Source organism: Hyperolius riggenbachi, chromosome 7 (genome assembly GCF_040937935.1).
Source record: "Hyperolius riggenbachi isolate aHypRig1 chromosome 7, aHypRig1.pri, whole genome shotgun sequence".
NCBI lineage: Eukaryota > Metazoa > Chordata > Amphibia > Anura > Hyperoliidae > Hyperolius > Hyperolius riggenbachi.
The window spans coordinates 34,944,620-34,960,986 of NC_090652.1; the positions used below are offsets into that span (position 1 = coordinate 34,944,620).

The following is a 16,367-nucleotide window of genomic DNA, read 5'->3' on the forward strand; positions in this document are numbered from 1 at the left end:
GAAAATCTGGCAAGTCCTAAAATGTTACCATCCTGAAGTCACAGAAGAACTGGATAAAGCCTACTTTGAACGGAATACCAGACAGATGGGTGGATACAGAATCATAGGTATCATCTATTATCACTTGTTATTGTGTACATTAACACAAAACTGTACATCTCTGTAGTATATTGTGCATCATGTTTTCCATTAGCTGTCTAATTTTCCTGTACTGAACCTTGTGTTGTTATAACTTTGCATAGAGATAGGGTGATCTCATAGAATATAAACTTAACCTGTGATATGATATAGTTGTTATTAAGGTGTCCATACATCTAGCGATGATGGGCAGATCGACCATGATACAGATCTCTCTCTGATTGAATCTGATTAGAGAGATCTGTCTGCTTCCCATATACCGCAGGACTATTCATGATCGATTTCAGCAAGAAATCTCTTGGGAATCAGTCTTGTGATGTTGTAACTCCACCTCGCCGCCCCTCGCTGTCCCCCTAATGTAAAATGTGCCCCCCTCCCTGGTGCCCCGTGCACTATACTTTAGTATACTTTACCTGTCCGTGTCCACCACTGGCTCTGGGCTCCGTCCGCAATCTCCATACAAATGCCCTACGTTGTTGACGTCATATATATGGGCGCCTGTGTGACATTACACACACGCCCACATTACTCCAGCAACCACGTCGGGCACGTGTATGTGACCATGTCCAAAGCCAACGGTGGACACGGACGGGTTAACCTCCTTGCCGGTCTAAAAAATCCAGCAAGGAGGCAGCGCCGCACTTTTTTAAAAAAATTTTTTTCTAAATCATGTAGCGAGCCCAGGGCTCGCTACATGATAGCCGCTGAGCGGCGGCATCCCCCCACCCACTCCGATCGCCTTCGGCGATCAGAGTATGCAGGAAATCCCGTTGAGAATCGGATTTCCTGCAGGGCTTCCCCGGTCGCCATGGCGACGGGGCGGGATGACGTCACCGACATCATCGACGTGGAGACGTCACAGGGAACCCCGATCCGCCCCTCAGCGCTGCCTGGCACTGATTGGCCAGGCTGCACTGGGGTCTGGGGCGGGGGGGGGGGCTCGGCGCGGCGGGTAGCGGCGAATCGGCGGCGAGCAGCGGCGATCGCGTACTACACGCAGCTAGCAAAGTGCTAGCTGCGTGCAGGAAAAACAAATTATGCAAATCGGCCCAGCGGGGCCTGAGAAATCCTCCTGCGCAGGTTACCCCGAGCTGAGCTCGGGATAACTGGCAAGGAGGTTAAGTATACTGAACCGGGCACCAGGAGGCATATAAGGGGGTGACAGGGATGTGGATTTCGGTGCATTTATCACTTATCCCGATATCCCTCACTGTTACGGCTGTGCACCCAATCGACCACGACAGCCTAACATCTTGCAGCATGACTGATTGATACATGCAACCAATTTTGTCCAGAAATTGGTCGGAACATTGATCGGGCATGCTCTTGGTGGCAGCAATTCTCATCTAATTTGATAATAATTATCGAATTGGATAGTTAATCAGGCACCAGGTCGAGAGATGTATGGTCACATTTAGTGCAGTGATTTCTTACCAGGAAGTAGCTGTAAATCCCAGACCTTGAACGATTTTTTGGAGGGCTCACACTTGCCAAGTTTGCATTCGTTTTTCTGCATTGCAAAACACAATCCACCGTGTACCCAATGTTAATCAGATAGTGGTTTGTGTTTTGTTAATTTTATCTTACAATGCGAGTAACAGTAATTTTTCCATAAATGCATGGCCAAATATGATAATTTTTGTTCTATTTTGTTAACTGCTGCAGACCAGCAGTCTTTGGCCCCTTAAAGTGAGCCTGAAGTGGGCTCAAAAAATGGGAAAAAAATTAGGCTACCTGATCCGTGGGGCTGAGCAGATCAGGTAGTCACAAAAAACGCCACTTCCATGGGCCGCTATAGCCCACTTTCACTTTCATGACCTCTGGGTCACAACTCTGCACTGAGAGACTATGTTGTCTATCATAGCGTGCAGGGAGGCGGGGGGAGTGGCAGGGGGTGTGGCCAGTGAGAGAGAGCACAAGGAGTACAGGAACGCTCCTAGTGGGCGTTTTAAACAGGGAATTCCTCTCCCCTCTGTTTACCTCCAAGTTAGCGACAAATGTTGTCACTAAACTTGGGAGGCTAAAGCGTGTCAGCCGGGGGGCAGAGAGTGGTGGTTGGGAGACACAGAGCCATGTCATTAGGCAGAGGACATGGCTCTGTGTCCCATCTGCCTCAGGTTCTCTTTAAGGACCATAGACTGTTTTGGTCAGAAAGCGGCGCTCACTGGCGTCTCGCCTCGCGGACTTGTCTCTCTCACCATTCGTGCCGCTCTCCAGTTGCTGAAGCCTGCTCGCTCTGCTGTCAGTGTGACAGCAGAGCTTCATGAGCTGGTCAGGAAAATATTTAATTGGCTCCTGACCCTGTGATCACTGTGAACCAATCACAGCCAATCACAGTGATCACAGGGTCAGGAGCCAATGAAATTGGCTTATGAAAGGCTCATGTAGCTCTGCTGTCATACTGACAGCAGAGTGAGTGGGCTGCAGTGGCGGGATAGCTGCAAGATCAGCGGTAGCTTGCGGTAAGTGAAATCTACGCCCTAGCAGGGATAACAGGTCCCAAACAGGGTGTAGATTTCAATTGCCAAGGTACAGAAGTAGTTAAGGAACACCCATGGCGGAGCCTAACAAAAAAACAGATACTTACCTAAGAAGAGAGTAGTCTCTGGATCCTACTGAGGCTTCCTGTGTCCCCCTTGACACCACTTCTGCTGCCTGGGAGCATGCATGCAAGTTATACAAAAACAGCACTAGGAAATTTGGGCTCAGAGTGAAGCCAAAAAACGGCTCACCCTGCTCTTGCAAAAGTCCTGGCGGCATTAATTACTATTCCCTCTAGAGGTCACCATGGACTCGGGGAAAATCTTTATTCGGCTGCCAGCCATTTGTGGTGGCCAATGGCCACATTACATTGTTTTTAAAGTAATTTGGGCTCTGGCTTTTGACGGAACCCAAATTACTGTTGGAGTGCTGCTATAGCCGTAATTCACATTATGGCCTATGGCGGTGCATGGTGAGCCCAAATTTCCTGGCACCGTTATGGACTATTTCAGTTATCGTAAACTTGATATAGTAAACATTTGGGTATTGTAAACTAAATTTCCAGGTCCCAGCCAAGCACCATTATAAATATATGAGCGTAATGTCTGATATATGTATCAACTATCAACCCCTGCCACCTTCAGTCCCTGATAGTTATGTCCTTGCCTGGTTAATTCCAATACGGTAGTAATGGGCAAATAGGGAGGGATTATATGTGTTTTGGGGTTTTTTTTCTGTCTCAATTATTGCAGATAACTTTATTCTTTTCTTGTTTAGGTTCCATTTCTCTGTATACAAAAAAAAGATGGCGTAAGAAACCAGCTAAAGGTGAGGGGGACCTAACAAACTGAATAGTACTTGCATTCTTCTATTTTTTTTATTCTAATGGGCACATTAGTGGATGAGCACTACTGTGCACACTAGCATGGAATCACACTAGCGGAGGATACTAGCAAGGGAACAAATCACTGGGCACGCTAGTGGGGGAGCACTATTACTGGGCTTACTAGTGGGGGGCACAATCATTATTATTTAGTATTTATATTGCTGGTGACACTATTGAGAAAGCACTAATACTACTTATGGGGAAGAACTATTACTGAGCACACGAATGAGGGAGGTAATTGGCTGGGAAAACTAGCAGGGAAGTACTATTTTTGGGGACACTAGTGGGAGAGCATTATTCTTGGCTGGGCACACTAGCAAGAAAGCGCACTGGCTGGAAACACTAGCAAGGGAAAATACCTGTTTACGGTACCTGTGTGTGACAGCTGCACGTTGTATTGATACCAGTCACTGCATACCTGTTCAGTGCACCTGCGTGACAGCATGCAGTGTTATATTATATACCAGTCACTGCATAACTGTTCACTGCACCTGTGTGTGTGACAGCTGCACAATTGAAATACCAGTCACTGCATAACTGTTCATGGTACCTGTGTGTGTGACAGCTGCACATTTGTAATACCAGTCACTGCTTAACTGTTCACTGCACCTGTGTGTGTGACAGCTGCACATTTGTAATACCAGTCACTGCTTAACTGTTCACAGTACCTGTGTGTGTGACAGCTGTACATTGTATTGATACCAGTCACTGCATACCTGCTCGGTGCACCTGCGTGGCACCATGCAGTATTATATTATATACCAGTCACTGCATACCTGTTAACGGTACCTGTGTGTGTGACAGCTGCACATTTGTAATACCAGTCACTGCATAACTGTTCACTGCACCTGTGTGTGTGACAGCTGCACATTTGTAATACCAGTCACTGCATAACTGTTCAAAGTACCTGTGTGTGTGACAGCTGCACATTGTATTGATACCAGTCACTGTATACCTGTTTAGTGCACCTGCGTGACAGCATGCAGTGTTATATTAAATACCAGTCACTGCATATCTGTTCACGTTACCTGTGTGTGTGACAGCTGTACATTTGTAATACCAGTCACTGCATAACTGTTCACTGCACCTGCGTGACAGCACGCAGTGGTATATACCAGTCACTGCATGTCTTTCACTGCACCTGTGTGCGTGACAGCTGCACATTTGTAATAACAGTCACTGCATATCTGTTCACTGCACCTGCGTGACAGCACGCAGTGGTATATACCAGTCACTGCATGTCTTTCACTGCACCTGTGTGCGTGACAGCTGCACATTTGTAATACCGGTCACTGCATATCTGTTCATGTTTAGTGATGTAAATCTGATCCTGATGTATATCATTGTAGACTATCGTTTAAAGCAACACTGCCTATAGAAAAAGCCTGTATTACCATAGAACAAATACTGTCATCTAGGATACATAATAAAAAACCCTCAATAAAACATACTGACGTCTGATTTGGCATTTAAACCCAAAGGAACACGTGTACCCAGTTTTCAAATCCAGAAAGCCTCCCTTCTCAGGAGTAACTTGGAGATATCTCCACCCCTGGATGGGCGCATAATGCGCTCTATCCCACAGAATCTAAAGCTAGACATGTCTCCTTTATGTGTGTATAGAAAATGCCTAGACACACTCGACACATGGGTAGCATATGACATATTCTTTAGACATCGATTGGCCCCATTAAAGTGTTCAGAAATTCTTTGTCGCAATGGTCGTGTTGTACAACCAACATATTGGATATTACAACCGACACATGTGATCAAATAAACAACATTCTCAGTACCACAATTAATGTATTGCCTAATATCATGATTAGTATGTTCAGACAGAGAGACAAACACACGAGTCTGGGTATGTACCCTACAATAACGACAAGTGTTATAACCACACTTGTAAGATCCTTTGTTGGTGAGCCAGACTGGCGTTTGTCTCCCCCTACTGCTGAACAGACTAGGTGATAGTCTAATGCCCAGTGTGGGGGGACGTCTAGAAGAAAAACCACAACCATCCGCGAGGATGCGTTAGAGTTTGGGGTCCGCACAGAGAATAGGCAGATATTTCTTAATGACCTTCACTATTTCCTCATATTCTAAGCTATATGAGGTCACAAAATTCACATTTTTGTGACGTTGCCTCCTACTCTGTGCGGAGCTAGAAGAAAGAAGATTTCGTCTGTCCTTATGTAGAACTCGAGTTCTGGCTTTATTAATCAAATTTGGGTGATAACCACGTTCTACAAGTCTGGAATGAACAAGATCCAATTCTTCTTGTAGAGCTGTGGGATCTGAGCAATTTCTGGCTGCTCTATGCATCTCGCCATACGGGATAGATCTCAGGGTGTGCCTGGGATGACAACTTGAAGCTAATAATAGAGAGTTGCCTGCACATGTCTTTCTAAAAGTTTTAGTCAAGATCACACCTGTGACTCCATCCCCCCTTAAAGTGAGATCAAGATAGTCTATTACCATGGGATTTTGAGATATGGTAAAAGAGAGGTTAAGAGTGTTCTGATTGCAGTATGCCAGAAAATCAGACAACAAATCCGGGGGCCCCTCCAAATAAGCAGCAAATCATCGATATATCTAGCATACCAAAAAAGAAAATCTGAAAAGGGGTTTCCACCCCCAAAGATGCGGAGCTCCTCCCACCATCCCATGTATAAATTCGCCAGGGATGGGGAAAACTTAGCTCCCATAGTGGCTCCGCATCTCTGGAGGTAGTAGACCCTGTCAAACATAAAATAATTATGGCTGAGTAGATAATCGACTGCCCTAAGGAGGAGGTCCTTGGTCTCAATTTTAAAAGACCCATATTTTGTCATATGAAATTCAAGGGCCTGCAATGCAAGATGGTGCGAGATAGAAGAATACAATGATGCAACATCCATGGTGACCCATATAAATTTGAGGTCCCATTGAATATGTTGAACACTAGACAAAAGGTGTGTTGTATCCCGCAAAAAGCCTGGTAGGCGTCGTACCAGTGGCTGAAGACACCCATCCACCCATTGACCCAGACGCTCCCCCAAAGAGCCAATGCCTGCCACAATTGGGCGACCCTTCAGGGGAACGTCTGGTTTATGTACTTTAGGCAGATCGGCACAATGGGCGCCTCAACCACCAGATATTTGGCCTCACGTTCCGTAAAAACTCCCAAAGAAACTCCATATTGGATTAGTTGTTTGAGTTCTAATTGGAAACGTGGGGTAGGGTCCTTAGACAAAACCTGGTAAGTACTGGTGTCTTTGAGTTGGCACAGGGCCTCTGTCTTATAGGCCTCCGAATCAAGAACAACAATAGAACCCCCCTTGTCTCCATTCCTTATAATAATAGATTTATTTTCCTGGAGGGAACATAAAGCTTCCCGTTCTTGTGCGGTAAGGTCTGACACTGCCCTAGGCACCTTTTTAATCTGCATCAATTCTTTTTCTACAAGATCCTGAAAGGTATCCACTGTACAAGCTAGAACACCGGTAGTGGATACCTTTCAGGATCTATCCCGTATGGCGAGATGCATAGAGCAGCCGGAAATTGCTCAGATCCCACAGCTCTACAAGAATAATTGGATCTTGTTCATTCCAGACTTGTAGAACGTGGTTATCACCCAAATTTGATCAATAAAGCCAGAACTCGAGTTCTACATAAGGACAGACAGAATCTTCTTTCTTCTAGCTCCGCACAGAGTAGGAGACAACATCACAGAAATGTGAATTTTGTGACCTCATATAGCTTAGAATATGAGGAAATAGTGAAGGTCATTAGGAAATATCTGCCTATTCTCTGTGTGGACCCCAAACTCCAACGCATCCTCGTGGATGGTTGTGGTTTTTCTTCTAGACGTCCCCTTACACTGGGCATTAGACTATCACCTAGTCTGTTCAGCAGTAGGGAGAGACAAACGCCAGTCTGGCTCACCCACAAAGGATCTTACAAGTGTGGTTATAACACTTGTCGTTATTGTAGGGTACATACACAGACTCGTGTGTTTGTCTCTCTGTCTGAACATACTAATCATGATATTAGGCAATACATTAATTGTGGTACTGAGAATGTTGTTTATTTGATCACATGTGTCGGTTGTAATATCCAATATGTTGGTTGTACAACACGACCATTGCGACAAAGAATATCTGAACATTTTAATGGGGCCCATCGATGTCTAAAGAATATGTCATATGTTACCCATGTGTCGAGTGTGTCTAGGCATTTTCTATACACACAAAAAGGAGACATGTCTAGCTTTAAATTCTGTGGGATAGAGCGCATTATGCGTCCATCCAGGGGTGGAGATATCTCCAAGTTACTCCTGAGAAGGGAGGCTTTCTGGATTTGAAAACTGGGTACACGTGTTCCTTTGGGTTTAAATGCCAAATCAGACGTCAGTATGTTTTATTGAGGTTTTTTCATTATGTATCCTAGATCAGGGGTCCCCAACCTTTTCGGACCCGAGGACCGCTTTGATGCAAGACATTTTCTCCAAGGCCCGGCAGACCGGGATGGAGAGAAATCGAGCACGCTGCTCGACGTCCCTCCGCGCCCCCCCTCCATAGCAACACAGCGCATAATCCGCTACTCAACTAAAACGTGTATGCAGCCTGGCCCAGAGAAGTCGACCAAGGGGATCAAATCCTGATCCCAGACGGGTGACATCAGTTACTAGTGTGTATACAGATGAAAATGTATCCAAGAGCATAAATCAGAAAGATTTTATACTTACCTGGGGCTTCCTCCAGCCCCATACATAGGTGCGTATGCACAGAAGAGCCCAACTTGCAACCGAGCCAGATTACCGGGGTTGACTGTGGCTGAACAGAGCCACACGGGAGGACAGCAAGGGAGGCAGTGGTGCTTATGGGGCTGGAGGAAGCCCCAGGTAAGTATAAAATCTCTCTGATTCTAAAATACATGGTGCTCAAGTCAAGGCTGCCAGCAATGTGCTTCTGTTATTGTAGAAGTGGGAGCACTGAACTAACTGGAGGAGACAGTACATAAGCAGGTCAGTGGCAGTACAGGGGGGTGGGGAGACACAGACCCCAGCTTATAGAATGGGATAAGCAGCACTGCTAACCAAATCCTGCTGCCAGCTGGGGGGAGACACAGGAATAGGAGAGGGGGTTTGTCAGTCAGAGCTCTGCACTTCTTTACCTACACTTCAGAAGCAACCAGAGCAGATGGTTGCATGCTGAGTGACAGGCTGTCACTGAGGCAGCGTGTGCTGTTTGTCTGCTCTGTGTGCTTCTGAACCGTAGGTGAAAAAGTGCAGAGCTAAACAAATCCCTTCTCCTACTGCCTGTGTCTCCTCCCAGCTCAAGCATGGCAGTTCCTCTCCCCTTCTATTCCAGTCATGGAAAGAAAGCTAAAATTACCTCGCTACTGCAGAGTCAGGACTGAGGGAATAATAGTAGCTGACTCTTCACTGTGCCGTCCTCCTCCTGGACTAGGCTGCCTCACTCTTCCAGGTTGCTTGAACTAGCCGGGTTTTGTGTGGGCATGTTTCATTGGCTGCCTCTCTCCCTTTCTTTGTGCCAGAGCCTCACTGATTGGCTGGTGGTAGGAAGGGAGGGTGGGACAGAGGAAGTGATTTGTATTGGCTCAGCCACCTGGGGACCAGCCTCTGTCTACTGGCTGAAGGCTTCCGGGTACGATCGATACATTTTTGTAAGTTACAGCCGCAGCTGCCAGTGAACCGCGGCTGCACTACAGTGAGGCAGGGGACCGCGGCCCAACACAACGTGTCCTGCGGCCCGGTATTGGGCCGCGGCCCGGTGGTTGGGGACCCCTGTCCTAGATGACAGTATTTGTTCTATGGTAATACAGGCTTTTTCTATAGGCAGTGTTGCTTAAAACGATAGTCTACAATGATTTACATTAGGATTGTGTCATTATTATTCATGATATGCAGACTGTTTCTACTTGGTGTATGTTTTTACTATGTATATGTGCATTTTTAACAGTAATTTGTATATGTTATTGATGTTAATGCTTCACAGTTTTATTGAGAGTATGTACCTTTAAGATTCAGAGACACACCCATAGGGAGTGTCCATTTGTCTCTATATATACTATGTGATTCATTTGTATGTGAGCTATGATTAAGGAGCCATTCTTGCTCCGATACGCGTGAGCCTTTTTACCTGTATGCTGAGATGCTGGATTTGGAATAAAGATTTTTCAATTTTTCACCTTACTCACTGGTGCAGCGGGATTTCCTTTGTGTGCGCTCAGAAGAAGGCACGTGCCATCAACTCCCGAGATTGTCAGGACGTGCTTGACTATTTAACACAGAACACCTCATCTTCCGCAGCCACCAGCGCTACTACAAGCACCACATCTGCTGCATTTGACACTTCGCAGGAGTTATTTGGTGGGGAATTAACTGATTCACAGCCATTATTGTTACAACAAGATGAAGGCGTTAAGCAAGTTACACCACCTCATATGTCTGAGTTAGGCAGCACTATGGACGTAAGGTGTGAGGAGGAGGATGATGAAGTACCTGCTGTTGGTGCAGTTTATGAGGTGTCTGATACAAGCAAAGCTGTGGAGGACGATTATGATGATGACGATGATTATACTGGCATGGATGTCGCGTGGGATTCTAATAGGCATGATGACCAGGGGGACAGTTCAGAGGGGGAGTCAGAGAGGAGTAGGAGGAGACGAGTTGCTGTAAGAAGCAGGGGGAGCTCGTCGTCAGAAACAGCTCGTGGCAGTGTCCGGTGCCATGTATCGCCACCTATGGACAGCCAGCCACCATTCCCTTCCATGTCAGCTGCTGATGTCACCATAGTGGCATCACCCCATGGCTCAGCGGTGTGGACATTTTTTTGTGTTTCTTCCTCAGATGAGAGAAATGCCATCTGTACTCTCTGTCACCAAAAATTGAGCCATGGAAAGGCCAACACCCACGTAGGGACAACCGCCTTACGAAGGCACATGACGAGAAAGCACAAACTGCAATGGGAAGACCACCTGAGGAAACACAGCACACAAAAGCAAAGCCACCCTCCTCCTCTTCCTCCTTCAGGTGCATTATCTTCAGCTGCTTTCTCCCTTGCACCTTAACAGACAACCTCCTCCACTCCGCCTCTCACCTTGAGCGGTTCCTGCTCCTCTGCCCACAGCAGCAGCCAGGTGTCTGTGAGGGAAATCTTTGGGCAGAAGTAGCCAATGTCTGCCAGTCACCCTCTTGCCCAGCATCTGACAGATGTCTGTTAGCTCGCAAGCTGTTACCATACCAGCTGGTGGACTCTGAGGCCTTCCGAAAATTTGTGGGGATTGGGACACCGCAGTGGAAGATACCAGGCCGCAATTATTTCTCAAAAAAGGCGATACCCAAACTGTACCATGAAGTTGAAAGGCAAGTGGTGTCATCTCTGGCACACAGCATTGGGTCAAGGGTCCATCTAACTATGGATGCCTGGTCTGCAAAGCACGGTCAGGGCAGGTACATTACTTACACAGCCCATTGGGTCAACCTGGTGACCACTGGCAAGCAGGGATTACAAGCCTGTGCAGCGGACCTAGTTGTGACATCTCCACGGCTTGCAGGCAGGCCTGCTGCCACCTCCTGTCCTTCTCCTCCTACTCCTCCTGCTACATCTTCTTCGCTGTCATCGTCCTCCTCCTCAGCTGAGTGGCAGTGCTACTCAACTGGTGCTGCAATCTCCTCTCCAGCTACACAGCCCCAGCTCCCCAGGGCCTATGCTGCATGCCAGGTACAATGGTGTCACGCCATCTTAGACATGTCTTGCCTCAAAGCGGAGAGTCACACTGGAGCAGCTCTCCTGGCTGCTCTGAACAAACAGGTGGATCAGTGGCCAACCCCGCACCAACTGGAGATTTCAGCTTTGAATTTGGGAAAGTTGGCACATGTACCCTGCATGGCACATGTGCTGAATCTAATAATACAGAGATTTGTGTGTAAGTACCCAGGCTTACAGGGGGTTCTGAAGTAGTCCAGGAAGGTGTGTGGGCATTTCATGTGGTCCTACACGGCCATGGAACACTTGGCCGATATTCAGCAGAGAAACAACTTGCCGGTGAGGCGCTTGATTTGCGATAGCCCGACTTGCTGGAATTCAACGCTCCTGATGTTTAACCGCCTTCTACAACAGGAGAAAGCCGTCAACCAGTATCTCTACAACTACAGTAAAAGGACATGCTCTGGGGAGATGGGGTTGTTCTGGCCAAAGTACTGGAAACTCATGTAAAATGCCTGCAGGCTCATGTGGCTGTTTGAGGAGGTGACAAACATGGTGAGTCGCAGAGAAGGCGACATCAGCGACGTGATCCCATATGCTTTCTTTCTGGAGAGTGCCGTGTGTAGAGTGGTAGATCAAGCTGTGGAGGAACGTGAACAGGAACAGGAACAGGAGAAAGAGTTGTGGGATCCATTATCAGCAGAACCAGATGTTTCCTCAACACCTGCGGCAGCACAGAGGAAGCAGGAGGAAGAGGAGGAAGAGTTGTGTGGGGAAGAGGAGTCAGATGAGGAAGATGGGGTTTTTTTTTAGGAGGCGGAGGAACAACTGCAGCAGGCGTCGCAGGGGGTTTGTGCTGCTCACCTTCCCATGGTATTGTTCATGGCTGGGGGGAGGAGGAGAACTTACCTGACATCACTGAGGAAGAGCAAGAGGAGAAGGATAGTATGTCTGCATCCAAATTTGTGCAGATGACGTCTTTCATGCTGTCCAGCCTGCTGAGGGACCCCCGTATAAAAAAACACAAGGGGAATGACCTGTACTGGGTGGCATTGCTACTAGACCCTTGGTATAAGCACAAAGTGGCAGAGATGTTACCAAATCACCAGAAGGCAGAAAGGATGCAGCACTTGCACAACAAGCTGGCAAGTATGCTTTACAGGGCGTTTAAGGGTGATGTCACAGCACAACGGAATAAAGGTGCCACTGCCAGTAATCCTTCTCCCATGTCCACGCAGGCAAGGACAGGATGCTCCAACGATCTCATGGTGATGTTGGACATGCAGACATTCTTTAGTCCAACGCCTCGCCTTAGCCCTTCCGGATCCACCCTCCACCAATGCCTCGACCAGCAAGTAGCCGATTACCTGGCCTTAACTGCGGACGTAGACAACAGAGGTGAACTCCTGGACTACTGGGTGCTCAGGCTTGACCTGTGGCCAAAGCTGTCACAATTTGCCATCCAACTTCTGTCTTGCCCTGCCTCAAGCGTCCTGTCAGAAAGGACCTTCAGCGCAGCTGGAGGCATTGTCACTGAGAAGAGTGTTCAGAAAAGTGTTCAGTACCTCACCTTTATCAAAATGAATGAGGCATGGATCCCAGCGGTCTACTGCCCGCCCGAAGACTAAGTCATTTTCCGCACACAGCATCTCTGCCTGCATGCCGTGTGACTGCCTGCTCCAAGACTAAGTCAGTCCCCAGTCCCCACACAGCATCTCTGCCTGCAGGCTGCTTGACTGCCTTCTCCTCCACCACCAACAGGGTCCAGGACTCCAGGTGGATTTCTGAATTCAGCTAGCAGCAGCCGCTATAATAATTTTTCTGGTGCATGTTAATGCCTGCCTAATTTTTCTGGCTGCACTGCGGCTGCAACAACAAAACAAAAGGCATGTACATGTGTCAATTCCCCTTCATGATCATTACCTTGCCACGGTGAAGGGGCTTGCATATCACAATGAAGCAATAACCACCCGCTATATGAGTGTGTCAGGGGGGCACACCCAAGATAATAAGGTCATTGCTTCATTGTGGACAGACCAAATTCGATCAGCTGGACAGTCACTGTTGTTATGTCATTGAGCTACCTCAGCGCGGCGACCATATGGGCTTGAAAACCGCCAAGGACTGCACTCTCGCCATGGTGCGCACCAGTCCAGCATGGCCGTCACTACACAAACAGCTGTGTGCAGTGCGTTACACAGTGAGTTTGATCTGTCAGTGTGAAGCAGTACACTAATTACACTACCTGATTGATGTATACACATGCAAGATGTTTTAAAGCACTTTAGGCCTCCAATTTAGCATTCAATGTGATTTCTGCCCTTAAAACAATGCTGTCCGTCAAATCCAGATTTTTCCCCCAGGACTTTTGGTGTCTATCCCACTCCGCCATGCCCCCTCCAGGTTTTAGACCCCTTGAAATATCTTTTCCATCTCTTTTGTGGGCAGCATAAATGTTTGTAGTTTTCAAAGTTCACCTCCCCATTGAAGTCTATTGCGGTTCGCAAAGTTCGCGCAAACCCGAACTTTTGCAGAAGTTCGCGTTCGAGGTTCGTTGAACCTAGAATCGAAGGTTCGAGGGGCTTATTTATTTGAAATACTGCCTATCGAATATATTTAAGTTACACCACTGCTATGTTCATGTACATTTGGCCCCACCTATGACCACACCCACTTTCTGCGGCATGACCACGCCCAATCGTTTCCTCTTGGTGCCCAGGATCTCCCAGGAACCTAAAAATGCTCCTGTGCAGATTCTTTCACCATCCCTACAGAAGAGAAGGTGATTGCCATGCCATGTAGAGAGTAGCAGGCGTAGTTTCAAATGGAATTTGTAGGTGATGGTTGGACGGGTGAATAAGGCTGTTTGCTACATATTGTATCAATCTTGCTGGTGAGTATAATGGAAAGTCTTAAGGTGGCCACACACTGTACAATTTTTAACATATAAGTTCAATTTAAGAATTGCAATCAATTTTTCTGACTGATTGTAATATTTCAAAAATTTGACCAATATACCACACACACGTGTTCAATTTTCCCTCAATTATGATAAAAATGATTGGGAACTCTGAGAAAATTGCTTGAGTGTATATATTAATAAATTGACGATCTTCCACTCACCATTCCATTTTCATAGAAATTGATTAGAAAAATCCACCATCCCTGATAAACTTTTACTGAATAAAAACAGAAATTTGAGCGGATTTCTTGCTCAAATGAAAAAAAAAAAGCTTTCAATTTTTGGGAAAATCTGATCTATTTTATCGAACTGCTGTAAAATTGGATCATTTTATTGTATCATGTGTGGCCACCTTTAAGCTGTAGGGGGCAAACTGTGAAATCGAAAATGTTGAAAAGTTGTTTAGGTTTATTGGACTGTGAAAAAAACTAGATGTAATTATCTTTTTTTTTCCTGCAGATGAACATTTTTTGAATAGATATGAAGATAAACTCATAGACAAGATTTTAATGGTAGATCCCGTGTTGGATGATCTTCGGGACCAGAAGCTCCTCACAGCAAAGCAGCACAAGAGCTTAACAAAGAAACCCACCTCTCAGGAAAAAATGACATCCCTCTGTGATACAGTGAGGTCATGGCCTAATGAAAATAAGATAAGTGTGTACAAAGCACTGAGGAAATACAACTGCTCAACCATAAGAAAAGTGGTAGCACAAGAAGAATCATATTTATCTTGTAAGTCTATGTGTTACTACACTTGTCTTTCATGAATGGATGTAGATAAAAGTGTATCTTTACCTGAAAGATATTGCTCAAGAAATCTGCATAATATGCACATTCCAGTTCAACAGGAGCAGGACATTTGTAGGGGGAGAACTGGAAATGTGCATGTGCTAATAAGGTTTCGAAAAGTGTAAAGTAGTAAATCCAATTACTGTTAATTAATGAGAAATATTCAGTTCTAATTAGCATGGGAGAAATTTTGTTTTTTATTGATTGTGAATTAGAAAATTTGCTGGGGAGGAGCTGCTAGGCGTACATTAGTGCATTACAGAGAGACTGTGCTACACAATGAAAACAAAAAATGACGCAACCCTCAACCAGACGGAGAGCTGCCACACCCTCTTAGCACCATAGGGGGGTGTTTACATCATCAATATGGAATTTATTCCACGTGTCCAGCCTGGATGCAAGCTATGCAGTATGTAACTCCTGCAAAAAACCTTGAGCCATGGGCGAAACGTGGGCAAGATGGGCATCTCATCCCTCCAGGCAGGCGCGGAGCTAGGGGGGGTCGGGGTAGGACAAGTGCCCCGGGGCGCCTGGTCCCCAAGGGCGCCCTCCGCCTGGCTGAGCTGCGGGGGTTTTTTTTGTTTTTTTTTGGCGGGTGAGGGGAGCAGCGCAGAGAAGAGGGAGAGCTGTGCGGACGGTGGGGAAGGGGGGCCATCTCCCCCCTCCTTCCCTCACCTTAGGTGCTCTCCCTCCCTCGCTGTCCCCTCCAATGCCCGGGTGGCTGGCAGCGGCGGGCGGAACTCACCTCCGTCTCGCTCCAGCGCCGGCCGGAAGTTCGGGTGCGCAGCCGCTGCTCTGGTCTGGACCAGACCAGAGTAGTGGCAGATCCATCCGGCGCTGCGACGAGACGGAGGTAAGTTCCGCCCGCCGCTGCCAGCCACCCGGACATTGGAGGAGACAGCGAGGGAGGGAGAGCAGCTCTTCCTCTTCTCTGCGCTGCTCCCCTCCTGCTGGGGAGGGGGACACCTGACCTGACCTGGCTACCTACTCTGGGCACATATACCCCTGCCTACATATACTGGGCATATACCCCTGGCTACCTACTCTGGGCACATATACCCCTGCCTACATATACTGGGCATACACCCCTGGCTACCTACTCTGGGCACATATACCCCTGGCTACCTACTCTGGGCACATATACCCCTGCCTACCTACTCTGGGCACATATACCCCTGGCTACCTACTCTGGGCACATATACCCCTGCCTACATATATTGGGCACATATACCCCTAACTACATATACTGGGCATATACCCCTGGCTACCTACTCTGGGCACATATACCCCTGGCTACCTACTCTGGGCACATATATCCCTGGCTACCTACTCTGGGCACATATACCCCTGCCTACATATATTGGGCACATATACCCCTAACTACATATACTGGGCA

The 16,367-nt window shown here is 47.1% G+C and overlaps 1 long non-coding RNA gene across 1 annotated transcript; it reads left to right on the forward strand.

Moving 5' to 3' along the window:
• Positions 1 to 6: 6 nt before the first annotated feature.
• Positions 7 to 14,747, forward strand: LOC137525474 (uncharacterized). Its single transcript, XR_011022922.1, has 3 exons — positions 7 to 107; positions 3,397 to 3,447; positions 14,639 to 14,747. It is a non-coding gene; the product is annotated as an uncharacterized lncRNA (long non-coding RNA).
• The last annotated feature ends 1,620 nt before the right edge of the window (positions 14,748 to 16,367 follow it).